This window comes from Pinus tabuliformis, chromosome 3_2, assembly GCF_031772625.1.
Source record: "Pinus tabuliformis cultivar Carrire ecotype Pingquan chromosome 3_2, CPIR1, whole genome shotgun sequence".
Taxonomy (NCBI): domain Eukaryota; kingdom Viridiplantae; phylum Streptophyta; class Pinopsida; order Pinales; family Pinaceae; genus Pinus; species Pinus tabuliformis.
This window is the reverse complement of record NC_142302.1, coordinates 513904324-513931444: the sequence shown is the minus strand read 5'-3', so window position 1 is coordinate 513931444 and position 27121 is coordinate 513904324. Positions and strand designations below refer to the sequence as shown.

Below are 27121 nucleotides of genomic sequence, written 5' to 3'. Positions count from 1 at the left end.
TCAGCTTTGCATGATTAGATGCCTCAGATCCATCAAGACTGAGGCCGAATTTGTTGATCGTAAGAACTGTATTCCACAGCCTCTAACCCACAACATTGACAACTGAGTCAACAGTCCCAACGAATGGGGCAAAGATTTCAATTCTGGGCAATCACAAACCCACAACTTCTTCAAGCTGCTCAGGTGACCTAGAGAACAGGGAAACATTTCCAACAAAGCATTTCCCAAAGAAATTTCTTCCAAACTGCTTAGGTTTCTAATATCCCCAGGTAATTCTTTTAAATTTGTCTATGACAAGATTAATATTTCCAGGGACAGTTGATGTGCAACTTGGTGAGGCAACACTTCCACGTTCTTGCAGTCTGAAAGGTTTAGATATTCAAGTGTCCTGATATTTGCAAATGTTTCCTCCAATAAGGTCAAATCGCAGCAATATTCCAAATTCAGATATTTAAGTCGAATTAAATTCCCGAAGGAATTTGGAAGCCCATGCAAACTCCGGTAGCGAGAGAGATTGAGGTGCTGGAGATTTGTTAAGAACCCAAAAGAATCAAGCAACAACTTCATATCTGGGCATCTTAGGTTCAGGTATTGCAGTGAGGACAAATGAAAGAATTCCTCTGGTAAAGTTTTGAAATGAATCAAATCCGACATACAAGTCACCACAATCTTTTCGATGTGCTTCATTCGTCCAATGGACTTTTGGAACATTGAAAGAGGAGCATAAACATGTAGCTCCCGCAACTCCAGAGGTGCCTGCCACGTAATATTCATCTTTCAACAGTAAGAAAAATACAAAGATGATAGCCTTTATCTACAAAACCCTTCAAATGCATTCGAGAGCCTGTGCTAGTATAGCAATTGTAGCAACAATCTACCATAAATTAGGGCGGAAAATTAAAAAAAGAGAATAAATGCAAAATTGTCTTTAGCCCTAACCTGAGATTCTGCTTGCCACAATTTTTTCAATTTGGTTCATACCACTTCTAAAACCCTTATATTCTTCATCAGAATCTAGGGAGGTAGGAAAGAGAAGGGATAGTTGTTCCAGCATAGCCATATCAGGTTTGGTGACTCTACCCTCCTCAGTATGCTTTCTAAATGACGATCTTCAGTTGCAACAAGTTGTAACTTCCTGAAACGATATGGTTTAGGGTCGATCAAATGACAGAATTCCTATGGTGAAGTTTTGAGATGAATCAAATATGACATACAAGTCACCACAATCTTTTCGATGTGCTTCATCGGTCTAATGGACTTTGGGAACATTGAAAGAGGAGCATAAACATGTAGCTCCCGCAACTCTAGAGGTGCCTGCCATGCAATATTCATCTTTCAATAGTAAGAAAAATACAGAGATGATAGCCTTTATCTACAAAACCCTTCAAATGCATTCAAGAGCCTGTGATAGTATAGCAATTGCAGCAACAATCTACCATAAATTAGGGCAGCAAAGTAAAAAAAGAGAATAAATACAAGATTGTCTTTAGCCCTAACCTAATATTCTGCTTGCCACAGTTTTTTCAATTTGGTTCATACCACTTCTAAAACTCTTATATTCTTCATCGAAATCCAGGGAGGAAGGCAAGAGAAGGGACAGTTGTTCTAGCATAGCCATATCGGGTTTTGTGACTTTACCCTCCTCAGTATGCTTTCTAAATGATGATATTTAGTTGCAACAAGTTGTAACTTCCTAAAATGATATGGTTTAGGGTCAATCAACTTCCTCAGACAATTTCCCAAAACCTCATCACACCAATTTTTGAACCATGTGACTTCTTCGTCTGATTCTGGTTCCTGAACGTGATAGAAATAACTAAGGACATGAACCATCCTAATTCCCCGCACGTCCATTATTACCTACAGATTCTTTACGAACAAACTGTCAAACAGCAAATAAAGAAAATAGAGCAACGAGTTTTTCTCTTTCAAGTAGCAAAAAACTAAAATAGAGCAACAGGTTAATGTTAGAATGATTCAAGTACTTACAGGCGATTGTTGCCACAAATCATCAATGTCGTCGGTCGTGAGCAGAGCTCCTCTGGGCACGCAGAAGGCAAATGAGGCGAGAATGTGGTTAGGGGTGAGGTGGTTAGGGCCATAACTAACCCAAGTTGATGAGAAACCCAGAATAATGATGCATGTGGGAAACAAATGTCAAGCGGAAAGAGGAAAATTTGTGCCAGATGTCAAACAATAGAAGATCCAAATTTCATTCAGAGAATGAAAGTGTAGACGACTATGTTCATTCATAGGAAGGCCTATCAGCCTAATAAAAGTGAAACTCTAGATTGTAAAATGAGCCTCTAGTTGATTTTGAATTGTTTATTTATATGATTATTTTTTTTTAAATTTTTATTTTTTGGTTGAGATTAGTGAAAATTATTTTAATTATCTTTTGAGGACCTGACATACTTACACATTACCCTTATATTGGATTGTAAAATGAGCCTCTCCACCATTTTTAATCATTTATTTATATGGTTGTCTAATTTTGTTTTGTTTTTTTTTTTGGTTGACATTAGCGAAAATTATTTTTATTATTTTTGAGGATGTGATATGTCCTTATACTAGATTGTAGAATGAGCCTCTCTAAATGAGTCTCTCCACCATTTTTAATTATTTATTTATATGGTTATTTAATTTTTGATTTGGCTGACATTAGCGAACATTATTTTTATATTTTTTGAGGACGTGACATACTTACACATCCCTCATACTGGATTGTAGAATCAGCTTAGATCCGTCACACATGTACCTCATACTAGATTGTAGAATCAACTTAGATCCATCTAACACCGGATCTATCATGTGCCAAGAGGGATCAAATCTCTTGAGTTGCAAAATTTCTTTTTAGAGTGTAGAACACAAGGAAAGATTTGCACCTTGATGGATTTGATCCCTCTTGGCGCATCTTGGCACATGATAAATCCGGTGTTAGATGGATCTAAGATGGTTCCAATTGAGGGAAACAATGTCACATTTTTAGATCATCATTATTATGTATATGTTTGAAATTAACTCCAAAATTCACGTTATGTTTTATTTGCTTAGCATGACCATATCATTTTCTTCTTTAATTTAGTTTTCCTTTAAAGGTGTGTACATTTGTTTTTGAATGATTTGAGTGGTTTGTGTGATTATATGTTTGGATTTGGATGGTAGTGTTTGTGAATGTTACAATTGTTGTGTTATATTTTTATGTGTATGTAATTATCTATTAATAACTAGTTGGTGATGAAGAAGAGAGACAATATTTTCAATATTTTGCAGGAGGATACTATAGATCTATTACATTTAATTTTAGGTATCACAACTTATGAAAACTAATTGATTCTTAATAGTGTCCCTCTATGTATTACTTAATATATATTGATGAGTAGTTTTAATAATTTATTGCGTCAATATTACTCTTGAAATAATTTATTTCCTTTAAGAATATTTTGATTATTTTTTCAATCTATAATCTATTTTGCAAAGTCAAGAAATAATGTACTTTGAATTTTTTTATTGAGTGACCAAATTTATAAAATATTTATATCCAAACAATTATCACATCTCTTTCAAAAATATTTTGATTTGTTTTGAATGTTTATAAATATGTATTTTCTTCATATATATTTTTGGAATACATTGTTGTCACAATTATTTATTAGTAATTTTGAATATATGTAATTGTCTATTAGTAATTAATTGGCGATAAAGTCGTGAGACAATATTGTCAAAGATTAATTTGAACTTTGCATGAGGATTGATTTTGTGCATCTATTTCATTTTAATTCTAGGTATCACAACTTTTGCCATCTAATTAATTCTTAATAGTGTCCCTCTAGGTATTACTAAATATTTTTTTTAATAATTTATAGACTCAAGGTTAACATCTAATGCATCTAAGCAAGAAATCAAATAGGATTAGAAAACAACATCTACACTAAAATCAATTCATCCAATGAAAGAAATGAAATGAGGTTAGAAATCAACATCTACACTAAAACCAATGCATCTAGTGCAACCAATCAAATAAGATTAGAAATCCACATCTATACTGAAATCAATACATCTAGTGCAAACAATCAAATAGGATTAGAAATAAACATCTACACTAAAATCAATACATCTTAGTGCAATCAATCAAATATAATTAGAAATCAACATTTACATTGAAATCAATGCATCTAGTGCTAGCAATCAAATATGATTAGAATTAGAATTCACCATCTACACTGAAATAAATGTGTCTAGTGCAAGAAATATTCTTCCCTCTCTCCCCCTCCATCTAATCTTGAAAAATATTTTAAATAATTTACAACCTCAATATTAACAACATTTAATCCATCTAATGCAAGCAATCAAATATGATTAGAAAACACCATCTACAATGAAATAAATGCATCTAGAGAAAGTAATCAAATAGGATTAGAAATCAATATCTACATTGAAAATCAATGCATCTAGTGCAACCAATCAAATAGGATTAGAAAACATCATATACATTGAAATCAATGTGTCTAGTGCAAGCAATCAAATAGGATTATGAATAACCATCTATACTGAAATCAGTGTATCTAGCATAAGAAATCTTCTTCCCTCTCTCTCTCCTCCATATATATATATATCTCCCTCCATCTCTCCTTCTTTCTCTCTCTATGTCACCCCCCCAAAACACATACACACTCTCTCTCTCCATATCTATCTATCTCTCCCTCCCTCTCTTCTTCCATCCCTTCACCTCCCATCTATTTCTCTATCTCCCTCTGCCTCTCCTGTGTCTCTCTATATCAGCCCTAAAACATACACATTCTTTCTCCATATCTATATATCTCTCCCTCCCTCTTCATCTCCCTCTCTCTCTCTCTCTCTCTTTGTATTTCTTCTTACCTCCATCTCTCATCCCCCCACCACCTCTCTCCCTCTCTCTATCTCTCTCTCTCCTTCTCTCTCTCACATCCTCTCTCTCCCTTTCTCTCCCACCACCCTTTTTCCCCTGCTCCTCTCTCTCTCTCTCTTTTCCATCCAACTTAGTCACTATCTCCCTCCCTCTCTCCTTCTCTCCCCCCTTCCTTCCATCTCTCCTTCTTTGTCTTTCTATCTCAACCCAAAACATACATACTCTTTCTCCATCTCTCTCTTCTTACTCCCTCTCTCTCTCTCTCTATGTATTTCTTCTCCACTCCCTCTCTCCCCCTCCAATTTCATATCTTTGTCCCTCCTTCTCAAGTCCTCTCTCTAGTATTTCCCCTCTCTCCCTTTCTCTCCTACCTCCTTCTCTCTCCCCCCATCTCTCTCTCTCTCTTTCCACCCTCCAACCTTGTCACTATCTCCCTCCTTTTCTCCTCCTCTCTCCATCTCAATCTTTGTGTCTCCCTTTCTATCTCTTACCCTTCTCTCCCTTTCTCACTCCTCTCTTTCGCTCTTTCTTCATTATTCCTCTCCCCTCTCCTTCATTCTATCTCCATCTCTCTTTTGTCACTCCCTTTATCTCTCCACCTCTTTCACTCTATGTCTTTGTTCTTCGATATATATCTAGAGTTAATTATGTATCATGATATATTAATATATATTATAATATAAAAAAGGATATTATATTAAATTTTATATTGTATTAATCCAAAGTTATTAACTTTAATAATATTAATATTGTAACAAATCTGATTATTTTTTTCGAGGCGACCAGGACCGCGCAGGCTTGACCTAGCCGTCTTCATCCCCTGTGCTGCCTCCTGCAGCCTTCCCGCCTAGTAGCCTCCTGCTGCTGGGCCTTCCCAAGCTCGCCCTCGACCCCCTCGTTCTTCTTCCCGTTCGTAGTTTAACCTGGGCTGCCTCCAGCTTTTTTCTCCCTCTCGGAAGCCTCCTGCTGCTGGGTTTGCCCCACCATGCCTATTCAGTCAGGGGAAGACTCTTCTTCCCAGCAAGGCACTGAGGATCAAGAAGCTGCATTTGCTTCTCTTTTAGTCGATCATGGAGCTCCTAAAGTCAGGCCAACAGCAAGTAAATTTGTGAAAAAATTAGCAGACATACATGAGATTTCTTTACCTCCTAGCCTCCCCCGGAAAGCTGCCATCTCCTTAGCTGAGCGGGGAATGGTGGGTCAATTCACAGGGTTGTGGCCCTCCCCTAGAGCAGTCCAAAAATAGGTGGAGAGAAAATGGAGTGCCGACATCTAGGAGAAAATAGCTATCAGGTTCTATGGAAGGGGATATTACACATTCCTCTTTGAAACTAAAGAAGATCGGAATTTAATTTTCAGAAACAGACCTTACTTTATGGATTCAAGAGGCTTGTATTTGAATAGATGGTCACCAAACTTCGACCCCGAGATGGACATCCCAAGCGTTGTCCCAGTTTGGGTCAGGCTTCCTCACCTCCCTCTCCACTGTTGGGGCGATGAGTCGGTCAAAGCTATTGGGAACGCGGTTGGCAAGTATATAGACAGATGCGAGCCAAAAGACAATATGCATGCTTGTGCTAGAATATGCGTGGAAGTTGATCTAGGGAAAGGGATGCCGGAGGCAATTAAAATCAAGGTGGATCAATGGACTCACATTCAGCAGTTGGATTACGAGCAAATTCCTTTCAAGTGCAAGGTATGTCATGAATATGGTCATTTTGCAAATAGATGTAGCAAAATTAAAGAAGCAGAGACTGCTGATAATGGAGAAGCTCCTGAACCCTCATGGGAACAAGTGAAAAGGAAGAAGACAAATAGCAAACAAACCACCCCTAACCCTACACAAGCCCACGAAAATATTGCCTCAGCCTCCATCCCTCCTCTGAACAAGGTTCCTCTAATAAACTTGACATCTAACCCTTTCAAACTTCTGGAAGAAGAACCATCATCCCCATGTTCCCCTATCCAAGACAAGTCCCTAGCCATCATCTCTTCCCCCATCCAAAGCTTGCCATCTCCTCCTCCCACCATTGACAGAATTCTCACAAGAAATAAAGTCAAAGAATCCAACAATTTTTCAGAACAACCAAAAAAAGCAGGAAGGAAATCCAACAAAGAAATTAGAGATGAAGCAGCAGCAAAGGAAATGGCTATTGGTACCCAACAGCCAATGGACTCATTCCTCGGCAAACAAAAAGGAAGTGGGGAAAAAATCAGCAGAAGGACAAGGGCGGAATCCACCATAAATCAAGTAAATAATGATTATGGTCTCTTGGAACAGTAGAGGTTTGGGCTCAGCTCTCAAAATCAATGCAGCCCGAGATCTAATAAAGCAGGAACAACCAGACATTCTTATGATTCAAGAGACCAAAGTCAGTAGCCAAGAGTTACAAAAATTGATCAAAACTCAAATTTTTTTTGAAGGAACAACCACAGACTCCATGGGAGCATCAGGAGGCATAGGCATGCTGTGGAACAAGTGGAAGTGGGAACTCATCAAACAAAAACTCAACAACTGGTGGGTAAGGACAGACCTTAAAAATAAGAACACAAATGAAGAGCTCACTATTATCAATATATACTCTCCGAATCATTATAGAGACAAAGCTCTTTGCTGGGATTCTGTTAAAGAAGAAGCACAAGATCGCCAAGGAAGCAAACTAGTCATAGGTGGGGATCTAAATCTGATCCGAAATATAGAAGAAAAGTTGGGTGGTAATTACTTTAACGATCCCTCAAGAGCAGCCCTAGAAGCTCTCATTGAAGAACATATCCTTTTAGATATTACCCCAAGTAATGGGATATTCACGTGGAGTAACAAAAGAACAGGAGTTCATAATATAAAGGAAAGACTTGATAGGATTTTGATTCAGGAGAATTTAGCAGCCGGATATACGTCCATCAAAAGTATGATAGTGCATGTTTCTGCCTCTGACCACAAGCCGGTTGTGCTAAGGCTGGCCAGTCTGGAGAACCTTGGACCAATTCCCTTCAAATACAATAAAATCTAGGACAACAAGGAAGACTTTCGCAAGTTAATAAAGGAGAGTTGGGATACTGAGGTCATAGGCTCCCCACATTTTGTTTGGGAATCCAAACTAAAAAATTTAAGAGAAAAAAAAAAATTGGGCTAGAGAGAACGCCATCAAAGACAAAAATAAGAAAGCCGAGCTAATGAAGAAACTCGAAATCTGGAGCAAAGAAAAAGAAAATCAGCAAAACAATGAGCAAGACTACGCTCAGGAAAAGGAATTTTTTTTGGATCTTTACAAGCAGAACAGACAAGAAGAGGAGGAAATTAGACAAAAGTCCAGATGCCTCTGGCTTAAGGCGGGAGACAAAAACACAGCCTTCTTTCACAACAACCTGAGGATTAGAAGAGTGGGCAATCAAATAGATAAAATTCATGTGGACGGAAAGGAAATAAAGGAGAGGGAGGAAATAAAAGAGGCAACCCACAACTACTTCAAAAACCTCCTCTCAGCAGGGGACCAGCAAGCAGACAACAACGACTTCCTTCAGCAAATCAGTAGCAAAATCAACGAACAACAAAACAATGAACTTGAGAAAGAGGTGACAGACGAGGAAATAAGAGAGGTAATTTGGAGCATGCCCCCGAACAAAGCCCCTGGGCCAGATGGCTTCACCATTGCCTTTTACAAGAATCATTGGGACATAATAAAAAAAGATCTTGTAAGAATGATCAAAAACGTTTTCAAGAAAAACAAAATGGGAGAAAACACCAAAGCTTCCCATTTGGCTCTCATTCCGAAAGAGCCAAATCCTATCTCCTTTGATAGATTCCGCCCCATTTCTCTATGTAATACCTCTTATAAAATCATCACAAAATTTTTGGCCAATAGACTAAAACAAATTCTCCTGTGTCTCATATCTGAAAATCAAGGTGGTTTCGTCCCCAAAAGGCAGATAACAGATAATGTTATTCTTGTTCAGGAAGCCATTCATAGTAACATTCTCAGAAACGAAAAGGGTATGGTTATTAAGCTTGACATGGCCAATGCCTTTGACAGAGTTAGCCATCAATACCTTGTTGTTGTTCTTCAAAAGTTCGGGATCTCTCTCAAGTTCATAGAGGTTATTATGGCCTGTATCTCCAATCCTTGGATAGCACCGCTGATTAATGGAAGGCCTAGCAGATATTTTCACAGCTCCAGAGGGTTGAGGCAAGGATGCCCGCTCTCTCCGTTCCTCTATATCTTAATGGCAGAAACTTTAAGTATCCAGCTCGAAAGCCAAAGAAAAAAAGGGGGAAATCACCGGCATCCGAATAGCCAGAGGGGTTAAAGAAATTAATCATTCGCTGTTCACCGATGATACTCTTCTCATTGGGGGTGCCTCTAGCATTATTGCAAGGCGGTTCAAAAAACCTTAGATGATTTTCTTGCTATTTTCAGGAGGTCTTTTGTTATGAAACCAGCTCAAGAAAAGATAGAAAAGATAGATCAACGCCTTAGAATTCAGCCTCTTCGAGGGGGCAACCTCCGTTACATTACATAAATGAACAATTCTTGGATGATTCAAATGACAAAACCTCCTTTCTATATATAGGAGTCTAAGGAGTCACAATATAATCCAGTCGACCTAACAATAATAATATAAAGCCACAAAAATAAAAATAGATGGATTCTATGGGGCACAATAATAATAATATGGGGGTAATAGGGGCACAACAATATTAATAAGGGGTATAACTACAATAGTAATGGGGTGATCACTAGTATTATAGGGACCCAACATGCCCCTCTCCTTCAAAAAAGTGTTGTCCTCAACGCTTGAGTAGTTCTGGATACTTTTGCATAAAATTCTCATCCTCCCATGTGGAATCTTCAGCGGATAAGTTCTTCCACTTGATAAGATACTCTGAAATTGAATGATTTCGTAGTTATCGAGTTCTTGTTTCTGTGACTGCTTCCGGTTCCAATATAATTTTTCCTTCCTCGTCAAGTTCCGGCAATATTGTTTGAATTGGGAGCTTGTCGCCTATAACCTTCTTTAAACATGAAACATGGAATACTGGGTGCAATCGAGAAGCTGCAGGAAGCTCCAATTTGTATGCCATAGTACCAATCTTTTGCAACACCTTGTACGGACCATAATACTTTGGTGATAATTTATTATCCTTCTTAGCTTGCTTGAGGGACATTTGCTTATATGGTTGTAGCCGTAGGAATACCCAATCACCTACATCAAAACTTCTTTCACTGCGATGTTGATCTGCCTGTTGTTTCATTCTATTCTGTGCCAACACGAGGTTAACCTTTAAGAGTTGGAGGACTTGTTGTTGATGTTCGATGTGATGTTCCACTGCCTGAACCTTAGAATTTTCTCTTAAATATGATGTGATGGATGGTGGTTGATACCCATAAAGTGCCATAAATGGGGTCATTTTTGTTGCTGTATGGAAGGAAGTGTTATACCACCATTCAACCAGAGGCAACCATTTGACCCATTGTGTCTATTTATCAGATACAAAGCAACAAAGATATCCTTCCAAACATTTGTTTACTATCTTAGTTTGCCCATGAGATTGAGGATGATAAGATGAGCTATGAGCTAACTAAGTACCAAGGCAAGAAAATAATTCTGTCCAAAAATTTCCAGTGAAAATGGGATCTCTATCACTTACAATAATCTTCGGGTTTCCATGTAGCTTTTGAATTGTTTCCATAAATGCATTAGAAACTGTACTGGCTTTAAATGGATGTGATAATGCACAAAAGTGTGCATACTTGGTAAGTCTGTCAACTACCACCATGATGACACTCTTTCCCTTAGACTTGGGTAAACCTGTGATAAAATCCATGAAACCTCCTCCCAACATTGGCTTGGAATGGATAAAGGTTGTAATAGACTTGGTGTCTTAATTGTTTCCACTTTATTTTGTTGGCAAACCAAACATTCCGCCACAAACTTTTGAATATCTGATTTAAGGCCATCCCAAAAAAATTCCTTCTTAACTCTGTGGTAAGTTTCTAAAAATCTTGAGTGCCCTCCGAAGGGAGAAGTGTGCAATTCCATAAGAATCTTTTGTTTTAGCTGGGAATTCTTACAAAGGTATAAGCTATCTTTGTACCATAATGAATCATTTTTCCAACTAAATGTATCAGACGTATTGGAATCTTGTTGTAACTTTCAAATAAGTGCCCACAATTCTTCGCCATTCTTCCATTCCTCCCTTGCTTCGTTTATCCAATCTGGTTGGATAATAGAAATGGCGCACAACAATGCTTCCACATCCTCATCCTTTCTTGAGAGTGCATCTGCCACCACATTTTGCTTCCCTTTTCTGTAGATGATTTCAAAGTCATAACCCAACATCTTTGTGAACCACTTTTGTTTCTCTTCAGAGGATAATCTTTGTTCTAAAAAGTATTTAAGGCTATCATGATCCGTTTTTACCTTGAAGTGTCTTCCCATTAGGTATGGTCGCCATTTCTTAAGTGCATGGAGTATTGCCAACATTTCCTTCTCATAAATAGCTTTGCCTAAAAAATTTCCCTTGATTGGACGACTTTCAAAAGCAATGAGTCTTTCATCTTGCATTAGAACAACACCAATTCCATTTCTTGAAGCATCACATTCCATAATAAAGGTTTTCGTGAAGTCCGGTGTAGCTAAGACTGGTGCTTGGCACATTGCCTCTTTAAGATGTTCAAAGGCCTTTGTTGCTTCCGGAGTCCATGAAAATGCATGTTTCTTCAATAATGTTGTTAGAGGTGCTGCTATTCTCCCATAATTCTTAACAAACTTGCGATAATACCCTGTCAACCTAAGAAATCCTCGTAGATGCTTTATGGATGTGGGGATTTTCCATTCCTTAATGGCTTTAATTTTGCTAGGGTCTACCTTAACTCCTTCATGAGATACAATATGACCCAAATATTCAACCTCCTGGACTCCAAAGAAACATTTGGATCTTTTTGCATATAATTGTTTCTCCTTCAATAGTTGTAGCACCCTGTCAACATGTTCAACATGATCCTTCCAAGACTTGCTGTAGATTAGTATATCATCAAAAAATACTAACAAAAATTTCTAAGGAATGGTTTGAAAATTGAATTCATCAAACCTTGAAATGTTGAAGGTGCATTGGTAAGGCCAAAAGGCATGACCAAAAATTCATAATGACCCTCATGAGTTCTAAATGCTGTTTTCGGAATGTCTTCAATCTTCATTCTGATTTGATGATATCCTGAATGGAGATCCAACTTGGTGAAGTAAATTGATCCATGCAATTCATCCAGTAATTCATCAATGACAGGAATGGGGAACTTATCTTTAATAGTGAGCTTGTTGAGCTCCCTATAATCCGGACACATGCGCCATGATCCATCCTTCTTGTGCACCAATACTGCTGGAGAAGAGAAAGAACTTTGACTTGGTTGAATTATACCAGCCTCTAGCATTTCTGCAACCATACGTTCAATTTCACTCTTTTGGACATAGGGATATCTGTACGGCCTGATGTTTGGAGGAACACTTCCTGGAATCAAATGAATAGCATGATCATGATCATGCATAGGTGGGATACCTTTGGGAGTCTCATATACCTTGGAATGGTTGTCCAAGACTTTTTGGAGATCTGGAGAAATAGATGATTCCGATGTGGAAACATCTAGCGAGCATAATTGTGCAATTACACCTCTTTGCTCCTTTTTTAGAAGCTTTGTCATACCATTAGAGCTGATTATGTTTCCTGGTTTCCCTGCAATACCCCTTAATTCAACTTCCTTACCTTCCGTAGAAAATTTCATGAAAAGTTCTTGAAAATTAAAGGATATTGTACCCAGGGATTGTAGCCATTGGACTCCTAATACAACATCAACACCTCCCATTGGAATAGAAAGCATTGGGCTAGTCAATACATATTCTCCCATGGATAGCTTGATATTATGGCACTTTCCAGAGCAATTTATTGTTCCTCCATTGCAATCATCACTTGACACTCTGGTGCTAGATATAGGAAGCAATTCAATTCTTTTGCTACCTTACAATGAATAAAATTTTGGGTGCTTCCTGAATCAATCAAAACTATTACCTTTTTCTTCTTGATTTGTCCTTCTATCTTGATGGTTTGAGGAGTGGTAATTCCCGTCAATGCATTACAAGATATGGTCGGATTTATTTGTTCTTCATCTAGGCTTTGTTCCTGGAGTATATCCTCTTCTTTTGACCTTTCTTGCTCCTTTTCTTCTTCCTCTTCACAATCTATGTAGAATAATTTGTTCTCAGCACACTTATGACCTTTAGTGTATTTGCTATCACAACTGTAACAAAGCCCTTTTGCTCTTTTTTCTTCCAATTGTTGAGGTGTCAACCTTATAGGTTGTGGAAGACTAGGGGCAACAAAACTTCCGTCTTTATAGTTGTGAGTGGTATGCTTCCTCGTTGCCATAATTTTGCTTTCCATCTTGCTAACCTGAATGCCTTCTCTAATGAATCAGGTTCCCAAAGGCGAACATCATGTTGGATATTATCCTTTAAAGACCCTATGAACACATCAATCCTATGCTCCTCTGGAATATCTTTTACCCTTATGTTCAATTTTTGGAACTCCTCAATGTGCTCCATTATTGAATCCTTTTGTTTGAGACTTATCAATTGGCTAAAAAAAGTGTTGCTTTTTGTATCCTCATAATGTGCTACCAATTCTTCCGTAAAAATTGCCCAAGTGATAAATTTTTTACGAGAGCAAAGCCATTGATACCATACAAACTGATTTGGTTCCAAATATAAAGTTGCCATACGTACCTTTTGTGTGTTTTTCACATTATTGAGATCGAAGAATTGCTCCATCTGTAATATCCATGTGGCAGGATCCTTGCCATCAAACTTCCTCATATCGATTTTTGGAATATGGTGAGTCTTCGATCCAACATTAGCATCTACGGAATCATGATTAACATTTTTTTTATTCTCATCATGAGTTTCCTTTAGTACCCTTTCACCCTTAGTTCCCATTTCTTGTAGCAACTTATTCACATTTACCTTCAATTCGTCCATGTCTGTCTTCAAATCTATCTTCAAATCATCCATCTTAGCTTCCACGTCAATCATCTTAGCTTCTACACCTTTCTTTAAACAGTCCATCTTAGCTTCTACACCTTTCTTTAAACCATCCATCTTAGATTCTGTTCCTTTTTGTGTAAGGGACAGTTGTTGCACTTGGTCTTGTAATTTTGATATATCATGTTGCATTTCTTCCTCTTCTTCATGAGTCATGCTAGAGCTTTCAAGTTCCTTACTAGGTGTTTGCATTTTCTTTCCTTGGGGCATCAGTTACCGATAATAATGCTCTACTATTCCCTTTGAATTCCTTCAAAATAAATTTTCAAACCAAGTTTAAGCAAAAATTTAAGAAAATCTACACACAGTTTTTCACTTTGTAGGAGCTCGATATTGCCTCTGATGTATCTTTTTACCTTCCAATCATCTAGTTCTAAATTTGTGACATGTAGTAGCCCTCTGTGTCCTCTTTCCAATGCCACAAGTCTGACCCAAATTGGATTCTCCAAGGAAGATTTATGCGAAATCTCCCACAGTGACGTGATTATAGACTAGTTCAGTAGAGCGAACTTGTACGACGTTCCACGAGTCACTGTTTCGACCTTTGGATCTGAAAAACGCATACAAGAAACTACAATCTATCCTCTTTCTGTACCTTCTAACGAAATTTCAATCCGACCCCCAGAGAGAAAGTTATGACGATTTTCCCAAGGTCACCTGTTTGGAATGTAATTCAGAAGTCTGCAAAAAGACCAAATTCCTCAGATCATATCTCCGTAAATATAGTGCGAAAAACTCTGAAATTCGGACCCAAGGTTCAGCGCGATTTCTTCTCAAATGGGTTTTTTTTGCGACTTCTGAAACATCACAGAAAAAAGTTATAGCGAAGATGCCACGATGACCTGTTTGGAGCAGCGAAACCCTAGAATCCAAAGCTCTGATACCAAATGTTATGAAACCAGCTCAAGAAAAGATAGAAAAGATAGATCAACTTCTTAGAATTCAGCCTCTTCGAGGGGGCAACCTCCTTTACATTACATAAATGAACAATTCTTGGATGATTCAAATGACAAAACCTCCTTTCTATATATAGGAGTCTAAGGAGTCACAATATAATCTAGCCGACCTAACAATAATAATATAAAGCCACAAAAATAACAATAGAGGGATTCTATGGGGCACAGTAATAAAAATATGGGGGTAATAGGGGCACAACAATATTAATAAGGGGTATAACTACAATAGTAATGGGGTAATCACTAGTATTATAGGGACCCAACATCTTTTAAATAACAAAAAATGTAGAATCTACACTTGGAATGTGCCTATAAATATAATGCAGAGAATCTCTCAAATTATGGATATTCTGGTTCAGCGGAAATGGGGTCATTTCACCTACCTTGGGTTGCCATTGGCAAAAGAAGTGGTTAAGATAGAAGTTTGGAACAAACAAATCGAAAAAATAAGGGGAAAAATCCAAAGTTGGGGGATGATGTGGTTAAATCTTGCAGGTAGAACTACCCTAATTAAAGCTCTCCTCACAACTTTACCAATCTATCAGTATGCCATAATCTTGGCTCCAGCCAACATACATAAGCAAATGGAGATAATTACGAGAGGATTTCTTTGGCAAGGAGGGAAACAAGACTCCAAAAAGTTTAGTCTTGTCCGTTGGGATCAAGTGACTCTCCCTTTCGAAAAAGGAGGTATCTCAATCAGGATCCCAAGTTCTACAAATAAGGCTCTTGGCATCAAGCTTGTTTGGCGAATGCTAAATGGGAAGGATCACTGGTGGGCCGAAGCTTTGGCTAAAAAATACCTTAATGGACAACGCTTAAGGATGCTTTCTGATCCAATCTCTGATCGACCATGTACCCAAGTGTGGAAGCTCATAAAAAAAATAATTCCTCAAATCAGAGAAAATATCTCTAAGAATCCGGGAAATGGGAAAGATACAGCCATTTGGATGGATAGAATAATGGGTGCAGCTGCCTTGAATCAACATCATCACTTAAAAGGTCTGAAGGAGTGGATGGAAGATAAAGGGATAACTTCCCTATATGATATTTCTGAATGGGACCAAAACAAGTGGATTGCTTGGAGAGAGCTACCCCTCCCTTTCAGATTGAAATCTCAGTGGGAAGAGCTGAAGTCTATTCTGGCTGGTTCAGCTCCTCTTAATAAGAACACCCTGGACACCTTTATCTGGGACCCAAGTGGAGGAAATTTCACAGTCAAATCTGGCTACAATTTTCTCCAAAATCACAACGATCTTGAAAATTGGAGCCTCTGGTCAGCTGTCTGGAATAATGAATGCCTCCCCAAAATCAATTTTTTCGCCTGGACTCTTTTGAAAGGGAAAATCCTCACAGCTGAAAACTTAAGAAAAAAAGGCATCCATGGGCCCTCAGTTTGTGTTTTGTGTAGACAGGATGAAGAAAGTATCCAACATCTCTTCGTTCAGTGCAGCTTGGCTAACCATTGTTGGAACCAAATCATCAGTCCCCTGAAGATGAACATGGGCACCCTGGATCAGCTCTCAACTTTAAACAAGAATTGGCTGCAAAGCTACCCATTCGCAAAAAAAAAAAAAATCAGCTATAATTCGTATTTGGAAGTGTCTCCCCTCCTCCCTTTGCTAGAAAATTTGGTTAGCAAGGAATAACTGCATCTTTAAAGGCCAAAAGCCAGACTCAGGGTCCATAATAGCCAAAACTTGGGCTCTAGTTGCAGAGATGATTAGTGCGAAAGGAGTTTCGATTGAGGATCAAAGTAGCTGGCAGCATGAAGAAAAAGAGTGGTACAAAAAAGCTCTCCCTGATTGGGTTATAAGGATGCACCCCTCAGTGAAAATTCGAGGAAATCTTAGAGATTGGAAGCTCAGGGGAAATGAAAAGGAAATAGAAAATTGGATCCAAAATCAAAACAAGAACATCCTCTTCTTTGATGGAGCATCAAAGAATAACCTTGGAAGAGCAGGGGCAGGTGGAGTTATTCTTAATCAGAAAGGTGAAATCATCTCCTCTTATGAATGGGGGCTTGGGACTATGTCAAATAATAAAGCAGAGGCTTACAGCCTGCTCATGGGAATCAACATCCTCAACAAACTTTAGATTAAAGACCCAATTATGATAGGGGACTTAGCAATAATCATTGCGGCTGTGGTTGCAGACAGAGCTTTTCAAAATCAGGCCCTAAACAAAATAAGACAAAGAATTTTGGACTTCACTAAAACGCTGGGAAATGTTGTCTACAAGCACGTTTTGAGACTCCACAATCAAAAAGCAGACACTCTCGCCAATAAGGCTGTGGAAAGGAGAGCTGGGTTGGCAAAAGAAAATCAAGTGATATATGAAAAACCAATCCCTTAAGCTGTCAGCTCATCTGGACTGGAGCAAGGTACATTGCTCAGTCACTCAAATCAAGCAAAAAGAGAAAAAGGCTACTACAAAGATTAAGAATATGAATTTCCATCACAGGACTGACAAAAAGATCTCAAACAATCCTCCTAGCGTAGTAAGGAAAATTCATATCAGTAGGAATGACCGGCTCAGGGATTCGTTTCAGAGGGCAATCCATCTCAGGGACCATCACAAGGTAGATGAAAGTCATATTAGCATCGACAGAGCCCATACTTCTCTGAACAACAAGCTGGGTAATGATGGCGCTTTGGGGAACTCTATCGAAATTACCGAGCAGAATCACAGGATTCGTATGCTTAGCCAAGTCTATAAGAAGCAGCTCCAGTGCAAAATTCTTCATCAGCAGATCCATTTCAGTGCTGTTAAGGAGAGAGTGCATCGTTGTAGAAAAGTGCATGGGATTAGTTAGAATATTGGAGCAAGTGAGTGGAGAAAAGCTTGTAGTAGCACCATCTTTCATGGGCCGAGGAGGGGTAAATTTAAGTTAATTGCCTTCAGTAGAGTTTCTTCTGAAAATTTTCTGTTTGTCTTGTTTTGGGTTCAGTTCTATAGCTTATCAGCTAAGATCATAGATATTCAGTCTCTCCTCCTTAGGCAGCTCTCTCCAATTCTGCCTAGTCGCATTGTCTACTCTCAGTCACCCTGCCCTCAGCTATTATCTTTTCATCCCTTTTCTCAACTTAGCCAGTGTGCTCTCCTCTTGTCCCCGGCCTTCTTTCGCCTAATTCGGGCTCCTGTTTCGTTCCTCTTGTACTGTGAGTCATTAAGTCATTGGAAGCATCTTGCTGATCCCGTCAGTTTCATAAGGAGTTCAACCAGCAGGAAGCTTCAGAGCCCTGGCCCTATTATCCTCTCCTCGCATCTCCCCTCCATTCTAAAGCAGACCTGTCCTATTTACAAAGCCAGTGAGAGTTCTCAGAACTATGGGCATTTCAAAAGGATTCTATTAGAAGGGAGAATCAGAGACAATAGAACAAGCGTTGTGGCTTATTTCTACAGCAAACAAAGAGGCAGCTAGCAGAGGAATAGTGAGCAGAAGACCAGCAAGGACATCAGGCCACTCAACAAGTTCTTGCAACCCCTTAGAAAAGGGTGAGAAAAATGATAGCTGTGCACTGTTCCGCGCCAATAGGTCCATGATCTGCTGTTTCATCCAAACACTGAAAGATTTTTGTTCTGAAATGAAGAGCATGAACAATTACAAACAACTGAAAATAGAGAAACAAAAAGCTGAGATCGAAGATTTGAAAGATAAGTGCAAGCATCTCGAAGATGCTGTGGATTACATTAATTCACTGAACCAAAGTGAGCAGGGGGAAACCTCTTCTAGATACAACAAAAAGAAGGGGCATTACCCTGAGAAATCTGTTAATCAATTTTGGTGACCCTCTAGCTCTCCTTCCTTTATATTCTTTATAAGTTTCTCTGCTACTCGGCCAATATGTTCGTCAATATAAGTATTTCCTTTATCTGTTGTTTAGAAACAAAATCTATTATGTGGAGGTAGGGACTGCGCTCCCATTTTGCACCTCCAAATTAGATCTTTTGCAGTTGCTTTGTAATAGGACCTAATCCTACTTTTCTCTTTTATAATATATAAGTATCTGATCTTGTTAAAAAAAAAAATATTAATATTATAATATGTTAATATTAATATAATATTTAATATTAATATTAATATTAATATTTTAGTATCAATATTAGCTTTAATAATGTTTTTTACATAGCATGATAACCTGATTTGTAATAGACCTACATCAAATTAATATATATGGTTTTTCTTTTTAAAGATTCGTTTTATAAATATTTAATTAAAAGAAGCCTTAAAACATTTTTTTTGTGTTGAATTAATTTTTTTTTTTCTTTTGATTTAAGAAATGGTATTGGCTTGAATAAAGAATAAAGATGTTTAAAATTTTACTTAACTTGGAACTTTAATGTGGTAATTTTTTTTTGTTAAAACTAAATTTATGATCAATTCAAATTCACATGTATGATAAAAGAGCTATTAAACACATTAGTGATTTAAGATTCAAGTGAATGTTTTGGTTGACATTAGTGAAAATGATTTTTATTATTTTTTGAGGACATGACATACTTACACATCGGGGTCATGATGGGTTGTAGAATGAGTCTCTCCGGGCAATGACCCTCTCCACTGTTTTTAATTATTTATTTATATGATTATCTAATTTTTGTTTTGTTTTTTCTTTTTGGTTGACATAGCGAAAATTATTTTTATTATTTTTTGAGGACGTGACATATTTACACATGTTCCTCATACTGGATTGTAGAATAAACTTCACGGCTCAATTATAAAAACTAGAATATTAATATATTTATTAATTTTAATTTAAAAAAAAATTAATACGAAGAGATGTTGTCAAAGTTATGAATCCGCTCATACAATGCAGCATGGGCAAATTAGTTTTATTTTTTAAAATTTAAAGACATTTTATAAGAATTCATATACCTTACATTCAAGGTAATTAAATAACACATTTTATTTTGAAGCAGATGTCTCAACCCTTTTATTTAAGACGATACTCACTGAGATGTCAATATGCACTGTTAAAACAGTGGTGATGGTGTTTACATAGCCATCAAGCGTGATCCCCGATATCTATGAAGTGGATTGTTTGTTGGAGATGGAAAAATATTTTTCTCGTCACTGATATCTACGATATGGAATTGTTGTTGAAGAACCCTCCCAAAAAAAATGTCCTTGTTTAAAATGTATAATGTTTCAAAGAAGTAATTAACTATTAGGACTATAATCAAAAGCTTGGTACACATTGCTACACATCTTTAGTATTACTAGTGTGGTAGTTGGGCAACTTAAATAAATGGTTGGAACAAAAATATGATATAACACATAAGATTTTATTAAATTTGTCTAAGGTTTAAAAATGATGGACAATATGTGATAGGTTTTCTTATAAAGGATAATAACTTTACTTAACTATAACGCAGCTGCAACTAACTCATACTGAAAATAATGATTTCTATAAAATCTAGAACAATTAAGATTCGAGTTTTACACAGTGTAGAATTTACTCGAGTTTTATATAATCTGGAACATTCTATTTCTCCATTAATTCTAAGTGGACAGAGGCCAGTGAAAATTGTAATGTGTAATATTACTGTTATCTAAATGATTATTGGGTTTTTTGTGATTCTACAGTGATATTTGATGTAGATAATATTTTTTTGTGGATTTCAGAGAAGGTATATATTTATTTTTATTTTAAAGTGTGATTTATATTCAAAATAAATTATCATTTTCAATCCCCGATGGGAGTGACAAACATCAATGCTACCCCGACGTGTGTGTCATGACGGTGAACATTTGGTGGATGGTGTGAAGTTCGGTCACCTCGTCATCCCATTTCTTTTGCAGTGTGGGGGAATGAACGGTGCAACGTGCAATGTTTCAATCGGTCTCTTCAGGATTGCGAGTGAGTGAGGGTCGTTGGTGTATGGTGATTGTCGATCTCCAGGTTTAGATTTACGTTGTGACGATTTGGTGGTTAGCTATTCGAGGATCAAGCTCTGGTGGTCTCACAGGTTTCTCTAGTCAGTGGCTTGTTTGGGAATGGTAGCGATTTCATAGCCGTTTTCTCCTCCTCGGCGTCTGAGTTACAAAAACGCTAAGTTCCTTTCCTTGTGTATTGGTTTCTAGTTTTTTCAGAGGTTTAAGTGAATTGTGTATGGTTATCGGGCCAACCCTCGAGCCCTTTTGTGTGCTCTTAGTTAATTCTCTTCCTAGATCCCCTATGAGTTTGTGGGGGCATCTGTGTGCCTTGATAACTGGTCTTCTTCTAGGGTACCTTATTTTTGTGGATTTTTTGTGGACTCCAGTGACCCACTGTTGGGTGAACAAATATTGGGGTTGGCAAGGGAAAAATTGTACCAAGGCATCTACGACAACTGGTTATCAGGTGGGGCTTGTTCCTAGTGTGTTTGTGGTTGGATCTCCTCTTGCCTGACCTGCGTCTTGGCTTCTCATTGCTTCCTTTAACATAGGCATCGGTAAGACTTTGGTATACTTGGTGTGTTTCCTAGCTATGGTCTCATTTATAATTCATCAAGATGGAGATAGTAGGCTGACAGTGCCTCATTTTCGAAGTCTCTTGACTAATTCGGGATTGTCTGTTACTCGGTTATGTGTCTTGGTGCATTGGGAGGTGACGTTGTTTGCTGGTGTTCATGTCTCTGAAGAGTTCACCTTGGCTTTCATAATGTGACCTATGCCACGTAATTACTGCTCCAAACCCCAAATGAGGGGAATTCTGGCCAGTGGGAGGGTGTCGTAAGAATTTGAAAGTGGCGGTGGCAGACCATGTGCCTGAGCATTTTGCGTGGGGAGGTAGAACCATTGGTAGCATGGGTTGGGCAACCTTGGGGGCCCATTATCACGCCCCTATCTTGGCGGTGGTATTTCAACTGCACATAGGCAGGTGTGGCGACATTACCCACTTTCTTTTCACCAATACTTATGAGTACAAAATACACCTAACCATTCAACACTTAGTTATTCTCTTCAATTCTTCTAAGCATTGTCATTAGACAATGGAAATAAACATTCACATCATCATCATATCATTCATATGTATGCACGGCGGAAATACTTTTCTTTTAATGGGAGGGAAAACTCCCAAGTATAGAGTCTGCCCAATAATATAACAGTTCAATAATCTTACAAGTACAAGTACAATTCAGCCGTTGCTGGAAACCCCAAATTTCCCTACAGAAAAGCTTCTCAAAATCCTACAGTTCACCTGCTTCGTGTTGGGTTGCCCACCTCATCGAGTCGGGTTGCCTTTCTTCAGCAGTTCCCATCGCAGCACAAGTCATTTAGGGTCCCCCAATCCGTCGTGCAGGGTTGCCCAAATCATCGTGCAGGGTTTCCCAACGCCGTCATGCAGAACCGCCTAGCAGGTCGTTCAATAACGCCTGTGGGTCAAGTCGTTTAGCAATGCCCAGGCCGGTCGTGTCATGCAATAGTGCCCAGTCCGGCCTCGTTGTTTAGCAGTGCCAACTGTTTTAAGTTGTTCAATAGTGCCCATGGGTTAGGTCGCCCAGTTCGATTGGGTCGCTCATTTAGCAACACCCACCATTGCTCGTGCGCCCACTTCCTCCTACCCGCGCCCTTCCGCAGTTCGTCCACCTCTCCATGTACGCTTGCTTGTGCCCTTTCGTATCTCACCCTTTCACTTCAGAAATCTCGGCTCGACCGCTTCAACCCTTTGTCCTCCTGCGCCTTCGTTTAGCCTTATTTCCTTCTCCTTTTTCTCACCCAAGTGCCTTGATTAATCTAACTTTCTTGAGATGACTTGATGTTTTTTCTCAAGTCACCTTCCTCTTCTTATAGCTGTCGTCCAAGTGTTTAAGTGGGTCAGCCTACCTACAGGCTGACCACCTATTCCACACAAAACACCCATCAACTCGTCAGCCCAACCAGTTTGGTCCACTTCCACATGTCGACTTGCCCAAGCGTCCTCCTCCACACGTCGGTCGAACCTCTAGTCAACTTCACCATATAAAATCGTTGTGCTGCTCCCACACTTAGCCGAATCACATTTTCGAGTTTTTCGACTTCCCTGTGGCTCATCCACATGTGCACACTCAGGTGCCCGACACACAGGTCGTCCCGACACGCTCATCCAACTCGTCCGCACCATTGCACATTCCATCAAAGCGCGTTTTACCGAACACTCCCACTCGTCGCATCTCGTCGGGCGCGTTTGCCCGTCGCCTTTAACTGAACCTTGCAATCATTGCATAAAACCAACTCGTTGCACATAACCGAAGATGGCTTCTCCCCGTCGCATAAAACCGACTCAGGCACTCGTCGCACACATGGTGCACCCATCTCATCTCGGGAGCCTGACATCCTCCACCACTCTAGAAATTTGGTCGTGCTCGACAACACCATCCCAACAAAATCTATTGTCAAGACATCCATATATATGTGTGGGCATCCATATAGCTCCATCTATGACCCGCTTCATTCAATAAATCCGCCAAACTCTGTAAGAAATCATGTGTTAGTACCCCTCATGTTGGTGATTAATTGGGTAGTTAATCCAACTATGCATCGCATCAACAAGAACACATGCTCCCTACATCATCATGACTCATCTCTGCATACTATTTCCTGTTGAAAAGTGTGCAACAAGAAATGCTTGTTGAGATTGCAACAAGATGATGGAGCTTAGTGAAAAGAGTCGCCTTCACTAAGTGGGCCCGCAGGCTATTTTTGGCGCAAGTCTATTTTTAGACTATGTCTATTTTTAGACATATGGATCATGTCTATGGATTGCAGGTTGCTGTTTATGGATGATTGGTCAAGTTGGGAAAAATAGATGGACTTCTATTTTTGATCAAAATGTGAATGATCACAGTGTGAGTGATCAAAGTCTATTTTTAGACTGGCTGTCAAAAATAGAAAAGTCAAATATTATTGTCTCATAATAATATTTGGACTATAAACTTGATCTTATTCTCTTGGAGCACTTCAGAATGAGCTACGGATGTGGTACATGCAGATCCCACAAGGAAATACATGGTTACCTATGGGATGACTAATATTTGCATGCAGGACTTCAGTTAGAACTCAAGTGAGTTGAGTTTAGTGGACTGGAGGTGCAGTTGATGGAGTTGTGTTCAGTTTAGCCTTGTTAAACTAGTTGTATTTAGTCTAACTGATCAATAGACTAGAGATGAGTTGGGTGAATTAGTTATTAATTAATTCACAAGTTATTAACTCATAATACAACTATAGAATACATCAGTTAACTCAGTTGCATGTCAGTGCATGTTCAGTTCAACAGGGACAGGTGGTAGAGAATCAGATTGCTATCAGTTGTGACTATAATTGTGCATCAGATCTTGCACAATCAATGGATTGAGTATGCCAATGAGTTTGCTCACGTATTTGGCCCACATTTTAGCTTTTTCTCACGTCCACAAAGAGTGAGTGACTATTTTGGAGGTGAAAATCGAGTTTGGGAAGCTATTCTCATCAATTCTTGAGCAGTGGAGGCAGGCAAGCAGCGAGGGAGATTTGGAGATCAAATCTGAGCTGTATTGTGTGTAACAGGTGGAGATACTTGTGAGAAGTATTATGTTGTGTATTGTTACATGATTCAATCAATATAATATACAGATAGTGTGGGGTTTTTAGCGAGATGCTTTCCCCGGGATACATACTGTGTTAATGAGTTTGATTGATGCTTCTATGTGTGCCTGTGAATGTTTCTGCTTCTGTAAATTGATGATCAACGTAGAGGAGATTATGTATTATACATGTTCCGCTTATAATTGTATGATCAGGATAATCTCTGTGAATATGTGTTAAATTATTCAAAATTTCTACATTGCCAATTGTGTCCATATCACTCCAAGGTCTGCTAAAAAAGGTTGGAGACTCATTGCCATGAGCAGCTAACAATGAGCCTCATATCCATGTTAGTCTAAGAAGAGAGGGAGGAAGTGGAGGCCGAAGGCTCTCCCTCTTCCTCAGCTAGTAGCTCAATCCACCTATCTGGATCTTCCTCCTCCAATCTCTGCATGTATGCTTCCCAACTCTCCGTCCGAATCTCGAGTCTAGCATCTCCATCTCCTTCCATTGCCTCTAGTCTACTTGATAGATCCAAGATACTATTAAACAGTGCTCTAATCACTTGTGATTGCTCCATACTTTTTTCCTCTGTACAAGACAACCTCTTGTAGACTCCTTCATCTCACTTGACTTCCTCCACATTGATCGCTGTCAATTTACATTCGGCTGTCATAGCCCCTATTGTTTGTACACCAATGGGATCATCATCACCCCTGTCGTAAATATATAACTTCTTCAAGTGTGGCACCATCATAGCTTCAAATTGTTTCATAAATTCCATACCCAGTACAACTTCATGGTCATCTATTCGCACAATCGTGAATTCAACTTTCCCAATCCATTCACCTATGCTCACATCCACTTTCTCTGCTATACCAATCACTGAATCTGGTGGAGAGTTCACTGCTTTCAACTATGCTTGAGTTGGTATAAACCTCAACCCAATCTTCCTCACAGTTTCTTCCCTCATGAAGTTATGAGTCACACCACTATCCACCATAGTGAGTACAGTGCCTTGCCCAATCTTCATCTCCACATACTCCAACTTGTTCCTTTCAGGATCCTGTCGTGAGACTGATTTTGTAGCTACTACAGCTCCTAGAATATGCATCACTCTAATGGATGGTTCTTCTTTCTTCTTCTTATTCACATCGACTTGTGCTATTGTTGCCACTTTCAGTCCTAAAGGAAAATTATTCACCATATGTGGTTCTTCACAAATCCAACACTTCAGAGGCTTCTTCGTCTTCGACTTGTCATTCGATCTCGAAAGCTCTTCTTTTGTAGACTTCTCTTTCAGCTTATCTGTCTTATTCTTTTTCTCTTTGGTTCCTTCATCATAATGTTATACCAAGTGATCAACTACTACAAATGCTTCCTCTAGTGTCTTGATCTTTTGACTCTTCACCTCATTGCTTGCCCAAGGCTTCAATCCTATGATGAAATTGAATGCCTTGTCCTTTTCTGCCATATCAGGTAACTCTAAGATCGCACTTGAGAACTCCCGCTAATATGCTTGTAGGATTCATGTTTGCTTCATGTATTTAATCTTCGTCCTTGCATCCCAAGTCTCATCTTGTGTAATAAAATGAGTCTGCAAAGCTTTCTTCATGTCATCCCAAGAAGATTTTTCCTCAGCATCACCATTGGCAATCTAGTCCATCTTTCATCAAGAATTGAGCAGCTACCTTAACTTTGGCCTCATCATCAGCTATACCCAAACACTCCAAGTATTTATCCATATCCCAGAAGAAATTGCCAAGAGCTTTCACACTCCTCATCCCATCATACGATTTGGGTTCTTTGACCTTCACATGGGAAACTCCTCCAATAGATCCTTGCCCAACTGCTTTCTTCAAAACAACTATCTCATTTCGAGGATCGCCAAGTTCCTTCTGCAACTTCGGGATTTCTGCCAAACCTTAATCTCTCGCAGTTCCAATATCTTTGACTTCTCTCTTTATATGTGTATACATCCACTCTGTATACTCGTATTAGATTTTGAGGTCTTCAAATTCTTCCTTCGACTTCGTGTACCCATCCCGAAATTCAACATTCTTGGCCTTCATCGAAGCCACTTCAAAAGCTAACTCCTCCATCTTGTCCAACACTCTATCCATGAAAATTGTTTCCGCATCCCTGCTAGACTCCCCCATCATAACTTGAGGTTCTTCCGCTTGATCAGCCATTAGCTTTGCTTGTGATCTAGTAAAGACAATACACTTCTTTTATCGTTCAACTTGGCCCTTCACTTGCCCCTTTCGAACTTTCCAAAGCCCTCTGGAAAGTTTGATATCGACTATCACCAAGAGATATCAACTATGACGAAGTATCTGCCTTATTTCGTTTTCCAAATCCAGGCTCTGAAACTAACTGTCATGAAGTGCAGTGGTATATGCTTCACTTCAATCAAAACTCGACTCACCCTGAATCAAGCTCTGATATCAACTGTCACGCCCCTATCCCGGCGGTGGTCTTTCAACCGCACACACGCAGGTGTGGCACCATTACCTACTTTCTTTTCACCAATACTTATGAGTACAAAATACGCCTAACCATTCAACACTTAGTTATTTTCTTCAATTCTTCTAAGCATTATCATTGAACAACGGAAATAAACATTCACATCATCATCATATCATTCATATGTATGCACGA

At 38.8% G+C, this 27121-nt stretch overlaps 1 pseudogene; it reads right to left on the bottom strand.

Moving 5' to 3' along the window:
- On the bottom strand, positions 1-26652 carry LOC149181581 (uncharacterized; annotated as a pseudogene).
- Between the last annotated feature and the right edge of the window lie 469 nt (positions 26653-27121).